The sequence below is a fragment of the Podarcis gaigeae genome (genome assembly GCF_964106915.1).
Source record: "Podarcis gaigeae genome assembly, chromosome: 11".
NCBI lineage: Eukaryota > Metazoa > Chordata > Lepidosauria > Squamata > Lacertidae > Podarcis > Podarcis gaigeae.
This window is the reverse complement of record NC_139687.1, coordinates 29923799-29940626: the sequence shown is the minus strand read 5'-3', so window position 1 is coordinate 29940626 and position 16828 is coordinate 29923799. Positions and strand designations below refer to the sequence as shown.

At 41.4% G+C, this 16828-nt stretch overlaps 1 long non-coding RNA gene across 4 annotated transcripts in view; it reads left to right on the top strand.

Moving 5' to 3' along the window:
* The window catches only part of LOC310827376, a 481425-nt gene that overhangs the window by 55738 nt on the left and 408859 nt on the right, over positions 1 to 16828 (top strand). For all 4 annotated transcript variants that reach the window (XR_014556310.1, XR_014556311.1, XR_014556312.1 and 1 more), the window contains one exon: positions 16520 to 16677. This is a non-coding gene — a long non-coding RNA (uncharacterized lncRNA). The remainder of the gene's footprint in view (positions 1 to 16519; positions 16678 to 16828) is intronic.

The following is a 16828-nucleotide window of genomic DNA, read 5'->3' as shown; positions in this document are numbered from 1 at the left end:
GGATTTTGTGTACGTCTCCAGTTGCTGACCTCCAGCACTCATGATTGTGCCTTGAGCAAGGAGGGATCAATTACCCTGCTACCATCTACTGTCATTTTAAATCTGCAAAGGAATTGTGCAGTGTGCATAGTAAAAGCTTGAAAGACTGCTATTCTATTGTTAACATATGCTTTCATTTATTTATTCATTCATTCACTTTTCTTTCCACATAAACATGCATCTGAGATTAAAACAAGGGATGGCCCAGTATAAGTATTTCTGGGTTGTTTTTTTTTTTTGTGTGTGTTCTGCGAGAAACCAATGAAACAGCATTGTACCAGGATTTGAAAACGTATTTGTTAATTACAGTGATCATATAGTCTTTCAAATGCTAATAGTCTGACTGCAATTTCATTTTGTTTGGTACTGATAGAACTTATGATTAAAGAATGGTATAGCTTTATAGTGATTTTACTGCCATCTGTGTGCACCAGGCAATAACTATGTACAGATGGTTGTGATTCAGAGACAGGTTGCCACATGCAAAAAAAGTATGTTTCAGTTATTTCAGTAAGATTTATTGCAGCAGTCACAGTTAAATGCTTGAACCTTAATGATAATTGCTACTAATCCTTCAAGAAAAATGATTAGAGTTTAATAAACCGCAAGGAGCAGCTTTTGTCATAAACTTCAGAAACATATCACAAAGGTATATTTTATTTTTCCCCTCCCTTGTCTAATCATTTATTTCAGCATACGTGTGCTGCAGAGCTTTGTAATGTAAAAGTTGGGAATATTGTGCAAAATGCGGCACACTGTCTTTCTAAGTTCTCTTTCAAAGAAAGACTAAAATAGCAAATTATATTAAGTTGAGTTGTTTTGAAATTTCTACATAACATAGGGTACAAAACCCTGAGGTAAAATGTGGACTACATTGAAGAAGGCTCAATATCTGCTGTATTTTCATGGTGGGATACACACACCTCAAAGCCCACCTGTGATAATCAGATACATAGTTCTACAACCTGTGATAATCAGATACGTAGTCCTACAACTGCTAAAACTAAAGGAGAGACCAAGTAGAGTTTTATTTTATGGTCTCTGAGACAACCACAATAATGTTGTTTTTCTAGTTATAATATCCTGTATATTCTTCTCCCTTCCCCCTGTTTTTCAGGTTGTGTATTTTTTTTAATGACTTTTTAATATTCAGGTAGGTAGCCATGTTGGTTTGACGCAGTCGAAATATATAAAAAAATTAAAAAATTGTCCAGTAGCACCTTAGAGACCAACTAAGTTTGTTCTTGGAATAAGCTTTCATGTGTGCATGAAAGCTAATAATAATAATAATAATAATGATAATTTTTTATACCCCGCCCTCCCCAGCCAAGGCCGGGCTCAGAGCGGCTTACAAGCAATAATAAAAACAAGATGAGTGATTACAACTTAAAAACAAAAATAAAATACAACATTAAAATAATGGAACATTAAAATATTAAAATGTAGCCTCATCGCAGGAGGAGAAGGAAAAGAAAGGAAAAAAAGAGAGGGAGGGAATCAAATTGGCTCCAAGCCAAAGGCCAGGCGGAACAACTCTGTCTTACAGGCCCTGCAGAAAGAAATCAGATCCTGCAGGGCCCTGGTCTCATGAGGCAGAGCGTTCCACCAGGCCGGAGCCAGAGTTGAAAAGGCCCTGGCTCTGGTTGAAGCCAATCTAACTTCCTTAGGGCCTGGGACCACTAGGGTGTTGTTATTTATGGACCTTGAGGCTCTCCATGGGGCATACCAGGAGAGGCGGTCCCGTAGGTACGAGGGTCCTAGGCCGTGAAGAACAAACTTAGTTGGTCTCCAAGGTGCTACTGGACAATTTATTTTATTTTTTTATATACAGTACTTTTTAATATATAAAACATACTTGAGACAGGGCAGCTATTGCTATTATTTCTTTATTCTCCTTAAAAACATTGGTGAGGAACCTGCGGTCCTTCAGATGTTTCAGAACTATAGCTCCCATCATTCCTGACTATTGAGCATGCTGGCTAGGGATGATGGGAGTTGAAGTCCAACATCATCTGGAGGTCCAAAAGTTCCCCACACCTGCTCTAAAGGCTCTTTCACAAAAACCTTTGCAGGAGAATGTGTCATATATTCAGCTCTTGGGGTAAGCATTGCATTTCTTGGGCCATGAGTAACTAGGAGTATTGGTGAGAGTAAGACTGTTTGTAGGGAACTAGTTTATATTGTGCACATGGTTGCAGGTCTAGTACCATCTCAAAACCAGAGAAGATGGCTTCTTCACCAAACTGGAAGTTCAAGAGAGGTTCTCCTCTCTATAAATTATAGGATGGTGGAAAACCTACATCCTACCTTTGGTTTTCCCAGTAGTGATGTATGGAAGTGAGAACTGGACCATAAAGAAGGCTGATCGCTGAAGAATTGATGCTTTTGAATTATGGTCTGGAGGAGACTCTTGAGAGTCCCATGGACTGCAAGAAGATCAAACCTATCCATTCTGAAGGAAATCAGCCCTGAATGCTCACTGGAAGGACAGATCGTGAAGTTGAGGCTCCAATACTTTGGCCACCTCATGAGAAGAGAAGACTCCCTGTAAAAGACCCTGATGTTGGGAAAGATGGAGGGCACAAGGAGAAGGGGACGACAGAGGACGAGATGGTTGGACAGTGTTCTCAAAGCTATGAACATGAGTTTGACCAAACTGTGGGAGACAGTGGAAGACAGGAGTGCCTGGCGTGCTCTGGTCCATGGGGTCACGAAGAGTCGGACATGACTAAACAACAGACCTGCTTACCCCCGTTGTGATGCCTGCTCATAGGTTCAGTGGTGGAGAGGACCAGCTTGACTGTACAAGAAAGCTAAGGAGTTGGTTTGATTTTCAGTCACAGAAGCTTGCAATCTAAAAGTTGCTTCCCAGCACCCTTTTCATATCTGCCAGTGACTTTCAGTTCATGCACTGCTGTATGTTAGAGTAACCAAATGCCCAGGTTTGTTCATCGACTATCTTCACATTCTCTGATGAAGTCTTTGTTGCTTTCTTTTTCCTGTTGCTTTGCCTCATTCAAAAAATGAGGCTTGGGCGGGGGGGGGGGGGGCTTGACAACTTTACAGTTTGACCTGATAAGCTTCACTTACCACTGTTTTATTGTTTATTTAATTAACTTATAGCATGCACTTATTCCAAAAAATCCTGGATGGCAGTGATAGGAATTTCCCCCCTCTAATGGTGAAAATAGTATGGAAGTTGTAAAACATACATATTTAAAAGTAAGATATGTATGTACAATTGTGCGAAGCTTATTATAAGTGATTATATTTAACTGGGAATTGAATGCGGAGGAGAATAGCTCAGACTGTCCTAGGAGTATGAATTTCTGGAAGGAAAGAAAGAAAGGAAAGCATGTCAAAATGTGCTTGCAGTCTTGGCCATCAGAAACTGGGCTATACTACACATAAGTATGAGTGGAGATAACTTCTTGCATGCGGTTTCACTAAAATAGCCAACAGATGAATTATCAGTACAGTTTATTTGCTGTTTGAGTTTGTACATGATGTGCTTCAACTCAACCATTTTCTATGCAGTATTTAACAGGAAGCCTTCTGGAATAATTTTCTGTGGCTTTTCAACTCTGCAACTTCCTTCCCCAAGTTCCCTGTCACATTATTAAGTGGCATTTTATGCAGAGGAAACATCAACACAACTTATTACTTGGCTGTAGTGAATTAATATATTCATGTTTATTAATTTAGAATCTTGTTTGCTATAAGCAGCATTATCACTTAGCTACAGTGATTTTCCACCTCATTTGGTATCATACTAAATTTAGCTGCATTAGTATCCCTGGTAGCTTGTCAACAAATCCTTTGAAATGTTATGTTATCTTTTGGAAGTGTAGCAAAAGTCGAAATGAGATAGATGTCAAAGGTTTTGCTTGTCTTGTGGTCATCTTGCTTTTCGTAGGCCAATCCCAAAGTCCTCTGTATTCGCACACTGTAACTGACAAAGCCCCCGAAGTCCCTCAGCGCTGCTGTTTGCAGTCTTGCTTATATGGTATGAAATTGATTATTACTCCTATCCCTCTGGCTCCAACTTTGAAACTGCATGAATAGCATTGGATTTCATGTTCATTTTCCTATTTCAGAGAGGGCCTCTCAGACGCCAGATGCTTCCCGATAACCAAATCAGTGATACATCCCTTAAGCTATAGTTGTGTAACTAGCCCTTTCAGGACTTATTTCATCTAAGACCCATGCAATGTGTAGCCTTTTGGAGGGGGATAAATAAACTCAAAGTCTCCAGTTTACAGCGGTGCTTTGTAGCTGTTGAAATATATGCCTTGTCCATTAGAAGAAAGAAGAACCAGCACGGACTCACGTTACTGTGTTTTTCCTTTCCTGAGACTATGGGCTGTATCAAATGCCCATGCACAGCAGAACTTCCTCTTCCTCTCCTGTCCCCACCAGGCCCCTGTGCACCTCCAAACTCAGCTCTGGAGTGTTGGGGGAGTCCTCTGGGGCGGATCTTGTGAGTGCATGGAGGGAACAGAGATAGCAGAAGTCCCGCTTTGCTGGTGGAACCCTGCTGGTGCAGCACTGAATACAATCCCATAGGTTATCAGGTTTCCCCCTGTTGAATTTTTAAATTCAGAATAAAACAATTGAGCCTGCCTAGGGCTGCAGTCCTTACACATTGGGGCAAGTCTTTGAGAGGAGTTACTTACGAGTAAGCATGCATATGGTGTTGGAGGAGACTCTTGAGAGTCCCATGGACTGCAAGAAGATCAAACCTATCCATTCTTAAGAAAATCAGCCCTGAGTACTCACTGGAAGGACAGATCCTGAAGCTGAGGCTCCAATACTTTGGCCACCTCATGAGAAGAGAAGACTGCCTGGAAAAGACCCTGATGTTGGGAAAGATGGAGGGCACATAGAGAAGGGGATGACAGAGGATGAGATGGTTGGACAGTGTTCTTGAAGCTACCAGCATGAGTTTGACCAAACTGCGGGAGGCAGTGGAAGACAGGAGTGCCTGGCGTGCTCTGGTCCATGGGGTCACGAAGCGTCGGACACGACTAAATGACTAAACAACAACAACAACAACAAGCATGCATAGGATTCCCTTGTGAATTAAATGAAGGACTGGCATTTGTGTTAGCAAGAAAGAGGTGAATCCTGGATTTCTTCATCTGTCTAGGACAGCTGCTTTCAAATAAGAGGCAGGGAACAGATGCATACAGACATATTGAAAATCCATGTATGAAGGAACCAAAGAATACCCCAAAAAATTCCTGGTGGGAGGGGTGTGGAATGACTGCTCCTCTGTCCTCCTTTCCTCTACCCTTTTCTGTGCTTGTCCCTTCTCTTCAAGAAGTGCCAGGCAATCGTTTCTGACCTACTATCACCTCATAGTGACTACATGCTCTTGGTATGGGAAACATTGCTTGAGGTCATACATGGTTTTAGGATTTTCTTTCTAGTCCTGAGGGCTGGAAATGTTGCAAATAAAAACTGCCCAGAGAAAGTTGTTAGTTAAAGTGACACAGGCTAGGTATTTGTAAACAGGATTGGTAGAAGGGAAGGATGTTATCTTACTATTGGGCTGCATGAGAGAAAGAAATGACAAGAAAATGCTCACAGGAGAAATATATGCCATGCTAAATGCTGGAATAAAATGAAGTGTTGAATTCTGGAGAGTCTCTGTAACATATGGGGAACACAGACTCCTACCTATGTAGCTGAGACTTTTAAGAAAAAGAATAGATGATATTTTCCCTAGTAATCCAGAGTTATTGTTGTTTGCAGACAGAGTCTATGGAAATTGAGTTGTGTAGGAGGCAGCAATAGATTATGAAATATCTATCAAAAGATTCAGCATGTGGGTGATAGTTTCTCTTTGATTGATGTTGTCTGCTCAGGGGGTAGGATGGATGTAATTATTCATGCACAGGCATGCACTTTGCTGCATGCGTGTTAGCAAATCAGGTAATTATAAGTAGGCAGGATTAGAGAAGCGCTTTGCTAGGTAAGTGTGTGCATTGTCCATTGCAGAACTACTTACCCATTGAATATTTTAGCATTGTAGACAGAGGTCAAGCCTATAAAATGTGATCCTCAGAGTCAGGTGATACAAGTAGTACTGCCGCTCAACTCCCAGTTTGTTTCTTTTATAATAATAATAATAATAATAATAATAATAATAATAATAATTAAAGAAGCACTTTCTTATCCCATGAGCCTGCTTGATCTCTCAGATGATCTGGAGAGGTCCTGTTGAGTGAACCACCCAACTTAGTAGCTGAGCTGGGGTCTCAATATAAGGCTCTCTTGATTGCAGCAGTCAGGACACAATTTAATACTTGAGGTATGCCAGCTAAGGGGCTTAGGATTTGACACCTGTCCCATTATATTGACAGAATGCCAGATATCTTGCTGGCTATGACAGATATGCTGGTGGAACGCCCTCATTATTCCAGTGGAACACTCAGTCAGAAAGCTGGTGGAGACACAGCAGCAGGAAGGGTGCAAGAGGGTGCTCTTCTTTCTTCCAACCACAAAGAAAGCCTGCTACTGCTTCAAATGGTAGCTCGGCAGCAGCCTCCAAGTGTGTTCCTCCAGGAACAGAATCCCCCTGACTAGGATGCAACACCTGGAGCTGCAGCAAGACTTTTTTTCTATTAAAAGGTGGTAGGAGGACACACACAACATTTAGCTACCATGCAAAAGCCAGCAATTCTTAACATCCCTACCCCCAAAATAAATATTAATGCAGTCTTCAAGGAACTAACTAAAGCTCATTTGGTTTAACAAGCACCTTGAATTTTGTTTCAAAAGTCTGACTCGGGCAAACTTTCCCCATACCCTGGTGATTTCTAAAAGTTCTGCTGCATACCAAGTTGGTGAACTCTAAGACCTTCTGCCATCCAAGACATTATCCTTGATGAGCATGCTGACCTGTTGTATGTTACAAGAGATCTGACTGGACAAGCCGAGAGGAGGTTTTTTGTCTCACTTGTGCCCACCAGGATTTCAAATCCCCAAGCAAACTGACTTGGGGAGTTTGAGTTGCAGTAATCTTTCATGAATCCATTGCCCTGTCCAGTTGGTCATGTTTAGCAGTTTCCAAGTGCACCTCTTGAAACAAATTCGGGATTCTGCTGTATTGCTCACCCTACTGCCCAAATGTTTCTATTCTTGAGCTGGCAGAGGTAGTTTCAGCTTTGATGTTGGGACTCACCTGGGCTACTTGTTGGGATGATTTCAATGTTTGTGCCAAGACCCTCTCATATGGGGCAGATCAAGAGTGCATGGTTTTCATGATCGCCATTGTTCTATTGCAACTGGTGCATGACCCCACCTCTGTTGTGAAGCACACTCTTAGACTTCACAGGTGATGATTTGGGGGTGGAGGAGTTGAGAATAACTGATGGATATAATCTGACTCATAGTTTTGATTCCTACTACTTTGCTGCTGTACTTGTAACTGAATTTTATTTTCAATATATTTTGAGATATTCCTTAAATGTATTTTGTTGGAAGCCACTGTGAGTGTCACATTTGTGGCACATAAATAATGTTGTAAATAAAGTTGCAGCATAAATGTGCATTCAAATTAGAGAAGTTTAGTACTTTCTTTGTTGTTTAATTGGTTTTACTTGGTGAGTAAGAGTGATTCAGCCAAAACTGAGTGCACACAAAACTGAGTGGCTGCTCAATTTTTTTTTTTTACCTTAACTGGATAATGTCACAATCTAGTAACACAGTTATATTCTCAAGCCTACACTGCACCTAGTTTTATACTTCTTTCCAGCATGTCTGTCATTATTTCCGATGAGTAAGAAATGAATTCACACTTGTAGAAGTCCTATCAGTACCACTAGTTCACTAGCCTCTCACCTCCGGGGTTCAATTTCAAGAAGAAGTTACAATTAAAAATAACTTGGATCGCATACAGTCCTCCATCTGTGTGCACCATGATAACGACTGTCGTGTGTGTCACAATTGTCAGTGTCTCCTTAGTGCAGTTATAGGAAAGGCATAACAGGGGTTCTTTCACAGGTCAGAGAAAAGGTATATTACCCGAGCTTTGGAGCAAATCTTCCACTCTGATTTGTTTCAGGTCAGAGCTGTTAAGATCTTTCACATTTATGAGTTCTTACATTCACTTGCCCACTGAAAAGGAGGTGCGGCTGGGAACTCATTGACTCCAGGTGCAAGAGTGTTCCCTTTGCCTGTGTGGAACTTTCACTAGCTTTTAGTTATTATGGCTTGCAGTAGTTTCCTCTCCACTCCCCTAAAGAGCAAAATGAGGACTGAGCATGTGAGCGTTCCGGCTGACAGGAGCAGCAAGCATGGAAGCGTTGCACTCTTTTTGCATCTCCCTATAGGTCTCTTAATTTAACGTGTTCATAAGAGTTGCGATTATGGAGATTATAAACAGCAGGTTCCTTGAAAGTACGTACCACTTATTTTAATAGGACTTGCTCACAAGTATATAAAGGATTAAAGATGTTCTGTGCAATCCTATACATGCTTACTTGCCCAGGCAGGTGCATTATATGGCCCATGAGAGCAGCAAAATAACCAGACTGTCCAATGGTGATGGAATAAAATCAGGTCAATTTTTTATTGACAGCAGCAGGAAGGGCAAGGGTTGGCATAGCATTGGGTCCCAGGACCAGTTCTTCATTCCACAAGCCCCATGTTGATGGAATGGACCCACTGGGTTTGGATCGCTTCCATACCTGTACTACATGAGTTGGCCAGTGTTGAACCTTGCCGTGATGCAAGCCAAGCAAGCAAGGTCTCACTGGGGGACCAGGATGCAGATTCTAACTAGGTAGATACCGAACCCATGCTTTGGTTTGCCATGGGCAATCCCCCACTCAGGCCCCTTATGGAGGCCCTCATACTATGTTGATCCTGACCAATGCTATTTCCACCCTCTTACAAACATTTTCTTCCGCCGAACAAAGCAAAGCCATAATTTCACTGAGGGAAAGGTGAAAAAAGACTCCAACCAAGTGCCAGTCAGGTTGAGAGGGGCGGGGGGAACATTTCTGGCCCTGTCAACCAATGACCCAAAATTGCTCAGTGAAGGCTCTAACCCAAAGGTGGGTGGGCGGGAAGCTCTCAAAGCAAAATGGCTGTGAGATCCAGGGGAAGCAGCCTTATATAGGCTCCCCCCCCCCCCACTAAGGCTCATGGGACAGTTTTTCCCATGAGCCCATCACACAGAGAAGATACTGGGCAAAACCTTGCTCAGTATTTTGCTGCAATCTATGGGCCACAGCGCCTCAGGACAAAGGCGCCCCATGTTTATTGGGCACAGAACAAGGCTTAGAAGGACTTCCAATTAAGTTCAATCCGATTTATTCCTAAGTAAATGTGGATAGGATTGCAGTTATTTTTTTTCATGTTTATGTTGTATAGCTGCAGGCAACAGCAGTATGTAACACTAGTTTAAGGGAAATGGGTTATCAGTTAATGCATCATATTAGCTCACTATAACTTGGATTCTGCCATTTGTGAAAATATAAGCAACATATCCCATTAAATATGCAAATCACCAGCAATCCTCTAATTTGTGTTATAATTCCAATGTGGCCTCTCAGAACAACATTCTCAAACCCCAATCGGTTGAAAACTTGGCATTATTTAATTGACTGATGAATAGATTGGATTAAATGTTAATGTAAACTATGCATTATGTTAGAGCACCCAAGATCATATTTGACCAGGGTCATAGTGGAAGTGGCAGGACTCTTACCCCTTTCCCTGAATGTTGCATGAGCCCTTGATCCAGGTCAACCTCCTAGAGCTGCTGTTAGAATCAGAGAACTGCAGAGTTGGAAGGGACCACCAGGGTCATCTAGTCCAACCCCCTGCAATGCAGGAATCTTTTGCCCACAACCCTGAGATTAAGAGTCTCCTGCTTTATCGACTGAGCTATTCCAGAGTGGGTGGTGGTGGGGATATGAGCTTAAAAACTGAAGCCCACAAGTTTGCTTCTTTGTGACTAATGGTATCGTGTGTGTGTGTGTGTGTGTGTGTGTGTGTGTGTGTGAGAGAGAGAGAGAGAGAGAGAGAGAGAGAGAGAGAGGGGTTATGGTGTGTGGGACGAAAGGGCTAGGCCTCCTCCCTTGTGCTGGCCACAGTCCAAGTCTCTCATATAGATGATTTCATAAATGGGAAATTATGTTGGGGCCTCCAAAGAAGGAGTTCCAACATAAAATAGCAATCTAATTTGGCCCTTAGTAGATCTTGGTTTTTTTCTGAGACAGCTAACAAGTCGTAGAGTTGGGTTCAAACCCTTCTATGAACGTAAATAGGTGTTACTCATATAGGTGTGTATATTTATGAACTGCCAGTTCTTTTAATAAGGAAAAGGAATTTTGGGACACATAGTTTTGGTGGAAAAAGCAAGGGGGGGGGGAGAAATGTTCAGGATTTCCCCTACATGTTGTTTCCCCATTCCAAATGGCCCTCCTGCATATGCTGCTTCCCCTGTTGTGTTGCAGACATGAGTTCAAACATGAATCCCGAATCCTCCTGTGAACATTCAGCTGGGAGAAAGCTTTGGAATGGAGAACTAGTGATACTTCCCCCTGGCTTCTGCTAAAAAAGCTACAATATCACAAAACTGCTTGAAATATGCAGATAGGTAAAGGACCCCTGGATGGTTAAGTCCAGTCAAAGGCGACTATGGTGTTGTGGTGCTCATTTTGCTTTCAGGCCAAGGGAGCCGGCATTTGTCCACAGACAGCTTTCTGGGCCATGCGACCAGCAGGACTAAACTGCTTCTGGCACAATGGAACACCATGATGGAAGCCAGAGCGCACGGAAACTTCGTTTACCTTCCCGCGGCAGCAGTACCTATTTATCTACTTGCACTGGCATGCTTTCGAACTGCTAGGTTGGAAGAAGCTGGGACAGAGCAGTAGGAGCTCACCCTGTCGCAGGGATTCAAACCACCGACCTTCTGATTGGCAAGCCCAAAAGGCTCAGTGGTTTAGACCACTTATGCAAAGCCCTGAACTGACTGTTTTTTTCCTGTTGCCTCTGGACTTTGGGAGACATATATGCTATGCATGTATATCTTTAGATATAGTACCTGCTTGATGTGGCTGCCTAGAGAAGATTTCCAAGGCCTTGAAACACTGCAGTCAGTCCAAGTTACTGGGACTTCAGTACTTCCAGGTCAAATGGACTTATGGTCTTAATAGAAAACCTTGCCTCAAATCATGAGATCTAGTTCACTATGATTTTCTACTTTGCTATTTACAATGCTTTAATACGCTTTTAAAAACAAAAACAAAAAAATCTTCTACCTTTAGTTAAGGCTCTGTGCCAAGTGTACAGAGCTACATTTCTTTAAAGGTCTTGTGGTGCTAGATGGATAAGCAGATTGGCAGGTGCAGTATTATACAGAGCCCCATTAAAGTAGGTGGTTATATTATTAGTATTGGTACTTTCTGAAATTGCATGCCTTTTAAAAATAAAATGGATTATACTATTACTTGTCCTCTTTTAGCAGATGTATTTAATGTTTTAGTTATGAAATATTTGATGGGGGAAAACTCACCAGGGAGATTCTTGGCACTTGAAATTAAGTTCACTTGCAAGGTGGAGAAAGAATTTTAATAATTGCAGCAAAGGTAATTTGATACATTCCTAGCAATAAGTATGCCTGTGACACCATGCTCACTGCCACAAATCAGACTAAGGACTCTATTCATGAATGAGTCATGTCCCGCTTATCCTCCATTTTTATGTGGTGTAAATTTAATGGAAAGATCAGGTAGTGTGTCTTTTCTGTACTAGAACATAGCTCTCTTGACTTCTGTTTATAACAATAACCTTTTTATTAAAAGCATGTCTCAGTTAAAGAGATCATTTGTACAAATTCAGTGTTGGTTGTTGTTGTAGTAGTAATAATAGTTGTTGTTAAAAAACACTTTTATATTTATTTACAGCAAGCTCTCCTAGGTAAGAACGTTAATTTATAAACTGCGATTTGCACATAATCTATAACCATGAAGGTGTCCTGACGTCTGCATATAAAAACTCTTTCACTTTTCCCTGCTTTGTTCTGTTCCTTCAGAACTTAATAAGAGCTTACAAATCCTCTGAAAGGCCTATCTAGGTTATCCCCCTATATCCCACAGCTGCCAACCAGATGCCTGTGGGAAACCAACAAGCAATAGCCCTCTCCTGCGGTTGTTTTCCAGCTATGGGTATTGAGAAACTTTCAGCCTCTGTTCATGAGGTGGCATATAGCCATCATAATTGGTAGCTGTTGATAGCTTTACCCTCCATGAATTTGTGTAATCTCTTCTAAAAGCCACCTAAGTTGGTTTCTATCACTGCATCTCCTAGTAGGAAAAGTCAACAATTTAACTATGTCTGCCCTGAATCTTCCAGCACTTAGTTTCTTTGGATGACCTTTGGGTTCTAGCATTAAGGGAGGAAGAAAAATTTACTTTCTCCACATCATGCTTCCCACACCCCCATTCACCAAACATAACATTTCTTTTCATACAGTATTTCTCCAGATAATTTTGGGTGCCCTTTTCTGCATTTTTTCCAGCTCTACAGTATGTTTTCTGGGTTTTTTTTTGAGATGCAGGAAGCAGAACTGTCCACAGGATTACAAGTGTGATCGCACCATAGGTTTGCATGAAGACATTACAATATTGGCAGTTTCATTTTCAGTCCCTTTTCTAACTCTTCTCTAGCATGGAATTTTCTAACATTTTAATAGCTGCCTCACACAAGGCCCATGATTTCCACCAGAACACCACAGTTTCTTTCCTGATTAGGCACTGCCAGTTCAGACACAATCCATGTATACTTTAGGATTTAAAAGTGGTCTGATGTATTAACTTTTTGTAATCCACTGTGGAAATCATTATTCTGAAGATGTAGGCTCTAACGTATTTGTGAGTTTTGAGATATTTGGGATTGTGGTTGTTGTATAACAAAATTATGTGGATGCAAGGAACTAAATTGTTACACACCTTCCAATATTTCTCCAAGGAAAATAAGGTAAAGGTAAAGGTACTCCTGCCTGTACGGGCCAGTCGTGTCCGACTCTAGGGTTGTACGCCCATCTCACTTAAGAGGCCGGGGGCCAGCGCTTTCCGGAGACACTTCTGGGTCATGTGGCCAGCGTGACGAAGCTGCTCTGGCGAGCTGGCACCAGCGCAGCAGACAGAAACGCCATTTACCTTCCCGCTAGAAAGCGGTACCTATTTATCTATTGCACTTAGGGGTGCTTTCGAACTGCTAGGTGGGCAGGAGCTGGGACCGAAAGACGGGAGCTCAGCCCCGCCGTGGGGATTCGAACCGCCGACCATTCGATCGGCAAGCCCTAGGTGCTGAGGTTTTACCCACAGCGCCACCCGCGTCCCTCCAAGGAAAATAGGGGTGTCCTATTCCATGTTAATAATAACAATTTTATTATTTATAACCCACACATCTGACTGGGTTGCCCCAGCCACTCTGGGCAGTTTTCAACATGCATAAAAACATAATAAAACATCAAACATTAAAAAACTTCCCTAAACAGGGCTGCCTTCAGATGTCTTCCAAAGCTTGTATAATTACTTATCTCCTTGGTTCTGGCGTCACATAACTCCATAGCCTCCAACATTTCTCTGATGAAAATAGGGATGTCCTAAGGAAAAAAGGGACATTCCAGAATTAAATCAGAAACTGGGATGGCTTCTGTAAATCCGCTACTGTCCCTGGAAAATAGGGACACTTGAGCCTTCTGTCATTCAGTACTGTATATTATGTAGGCCCTCTTTTGCATGAAAATCTTTCTCCTCAATGGAATTGAATGGAAAACCAGGGTGGACAACATAGCATCTATCACAGAAACCATTTTGTTACTCTGTCAGCATAATTTGTCACTATGGCTTGCTTCGTCACTGGAGACACTCTTTTGCTCTGGTATTATAACTTTTATTTTATTTATTTGAGGCATTTATAGTCTGCCTTTCATAATATCTATCCCAGGGTGGTTAAAGAGCAATCATTTACACACGCTGAAGAGCCAACAGGTACGCACCGAGTTCCTGTTTTTGTTTCGCTGGCTCTCTGCAACAAATCACTAAGCCCTCCTGAGCTGAGAAAGTTGTTGGCAGATGAGATGGGGGTGGTGCTGGAAGTGAACAAAAAATAAAATCCCAACAGCATATGTAGATCTGGTGAGTGTGTCGCTTTGGCAAACCCTGCTTGTGAGTATTTCAAGACAGCTTGACAGACTATAGGGGATTAGTTCATGCATACCTTTGAGTCTGCATACCGAAAGCCTTTTAGTAGAGAATTTTTATTATAGCTGTAAACCCTTGGAAAAGTTGCCAATTAGCTGAAAAGCATTATCTGGCTTTGTCCATCTTCTTTTCCTTCAGTTTACAGAAATACAGTAATAAGATAATATATATGTTGTACTCTTTACTGCAAGATGCCCACAGAGGTGCCTGGTACTAAATTGTGCTGAAAAGTTGCTGAATAGTTATCTGGGTGTTCAGAATGCCTCTTTTATGTGCATTGATTAATTTTATATTCTTTGCTCCATAAATCAAGGTAATAAGGAACATTTCCAAATGTGCCACTGAAAGTACCTTTTGCATTACCTTTGTTCTATTTAGAACCTTGTTTGTATTATATACTGCAGAACAAGCTGATATACAGTTGTAGGTCTAGGGATGTGCAAATCTCTCTTAGCACTCTTAACATGGTCAGATTATTACTGTGTTCTCTGATTCGACTTGATGTGTTCAAGGATCTTCTCTGATCTGAAAGGTCAGCTGCTTTTAGATGTGCACCAGCAGAATACTAATACTGTCCTTATTCAAATTACCTGGTACAGTACTTATTAAATTGATGGCCTTGTGCTCTAATTTAATACTGCCGTTGTTCAGAGACGGGTCGCAGCTGCACTCTGTGCTGAATTAGGTGGATCTGAGGCAAAGTTCAAGCAGAAACCATGGTTTTGGGCTGCATTTTCCCACTAAATTAGCAGTCAGATGCAGTGTATAATTAATTAGCACAAACCAGGGAAAGCTTGTCATTTAATAAGCCTTTTTTATTTCCACATTACACAAACAGTGGGAATTGATCCATTAAGTGTCTGGCTATTAATGCTGTTTAATGTATGTCTGGTTGCTAAATTGAGATGTCTACTTACATACATACATTCAGTTTTCAAGAGCTCCTCACAGATTGCTCAGCGATTGCTGAGATTTTAAGTCATGTTCTACAAATCAATACCGTCTTATGAACATAGTTGGTTCAGACAGAAAGATCTAAAATGTTAGGCGTTGCTTGGTTTGAAAACATTATGTCTGAAAGATGGTCCTGATACACTGTTTTTGACTTTTTTTAAAACAACAACAACACCTGTTTACTATTATTGAATATAGTTTTCATTAATTATTAAACTTTGAGAACCATTCAAGTCATAAGAAGAACATAGAGAATTATCCGTGTTTATGTTACAGAAGAGGTGAGGCAGGTGAACAGCTTAGAAATTGCACATAATTCTAAAACGATCCTAAAATGATTACCTCCATTGGCTGCAATCCAGAAGGGAACATGAGCACCACCTGCACATTTTCTGAGTGTTATACTCTCACCATCTGCCCTTAGAATATTCCAAAGATTCTTTTAAAGTGTCACTGCATTTCAAAAGCAGTTTGGCGGGGGTGAGGGGGCAGTCAGCATGAGAGGGATGTTCTGTGCAGAAGTAGTTTAGCCTCTTTGCTTCTTTCCTAAGCTGATGGATGTTAATTTTAGCTTTATGTTGAAACATATCTTCCAATTTCTTCCCCAGCAAAAGAGGCTTCTGTTTTTCTCCCACATTCTCAGGGTGCTTTGGATTTTGATGGGTTCAGGGTTGAGCTTTCTTTAACACTGTGAGGTGAGACCTGCAGGTATAGGGTGGTATATAAATTAAATAAAATTGTGTGTTTTTCTTTCCATGAAACATTTATTGTGGACTCTGCACCCAACCATGGCTGAAAACCCTCATTGGAGGAGTTCATAGAAATCATAAAACTGAAGAGCTGGAAGGGACCACGAGGGTCATACAGTCCAACCCCCAGCAATGCAGGAATCTTTTGCCCAATGTGGGGCTTGAACCCCCAACTCTGAGATTAAGTGTCTCATGCTCTACCAACTGATGACGTGTTCACCTGGACTTTAATTGAAGCAACATGATAAGTTAGGGGAGGCTGGTTACTATATACACCAGATTGGTGTGGTAGCAGGGTAGGGTACAAGTACACATTACTTGTCTAGAGAGCTATATTGCAAAATTTGGAGAAGTGCAAATATTAAAGATAGCTGAATTTTGGTTCATGTGTTGTTTCAGGAAGTACAAATGGAGTAGGTTTGTCTTCAAATGTGAACTGAGATGAGCTGAATTTCTCCTCCATTGATAATAGATGGACACACTGATTTTGTTTTTAAGGAAAGTTCTTCCTTTTGCCCCCCCCCTTAATTTCACACTGATTTCTAGGTTCACAGTATACAGCCTCTCTGCAATTCCATACTTACATGAAAGGTCACCTGAGGACAGGATGCTCAGGAACCCAGGAAGGGAATAGAAGTAGACAACTGGAGATATGACTGGTAGAATGAAAGACTCACAGAGGTCTTGGCCATCTTGAAAGCAAGGTAAGCACAACAGAAACCTCATACCACTATGGAAATTTCATCAACATTTTCTCTCTGCTTTGCTAATTTTTAATACAATTTCTTTTCTCATCAATTGATGGAGAATGGTTAAGAAAGCACATAATATATTTTTTCCAGGCACAGCTCTCAT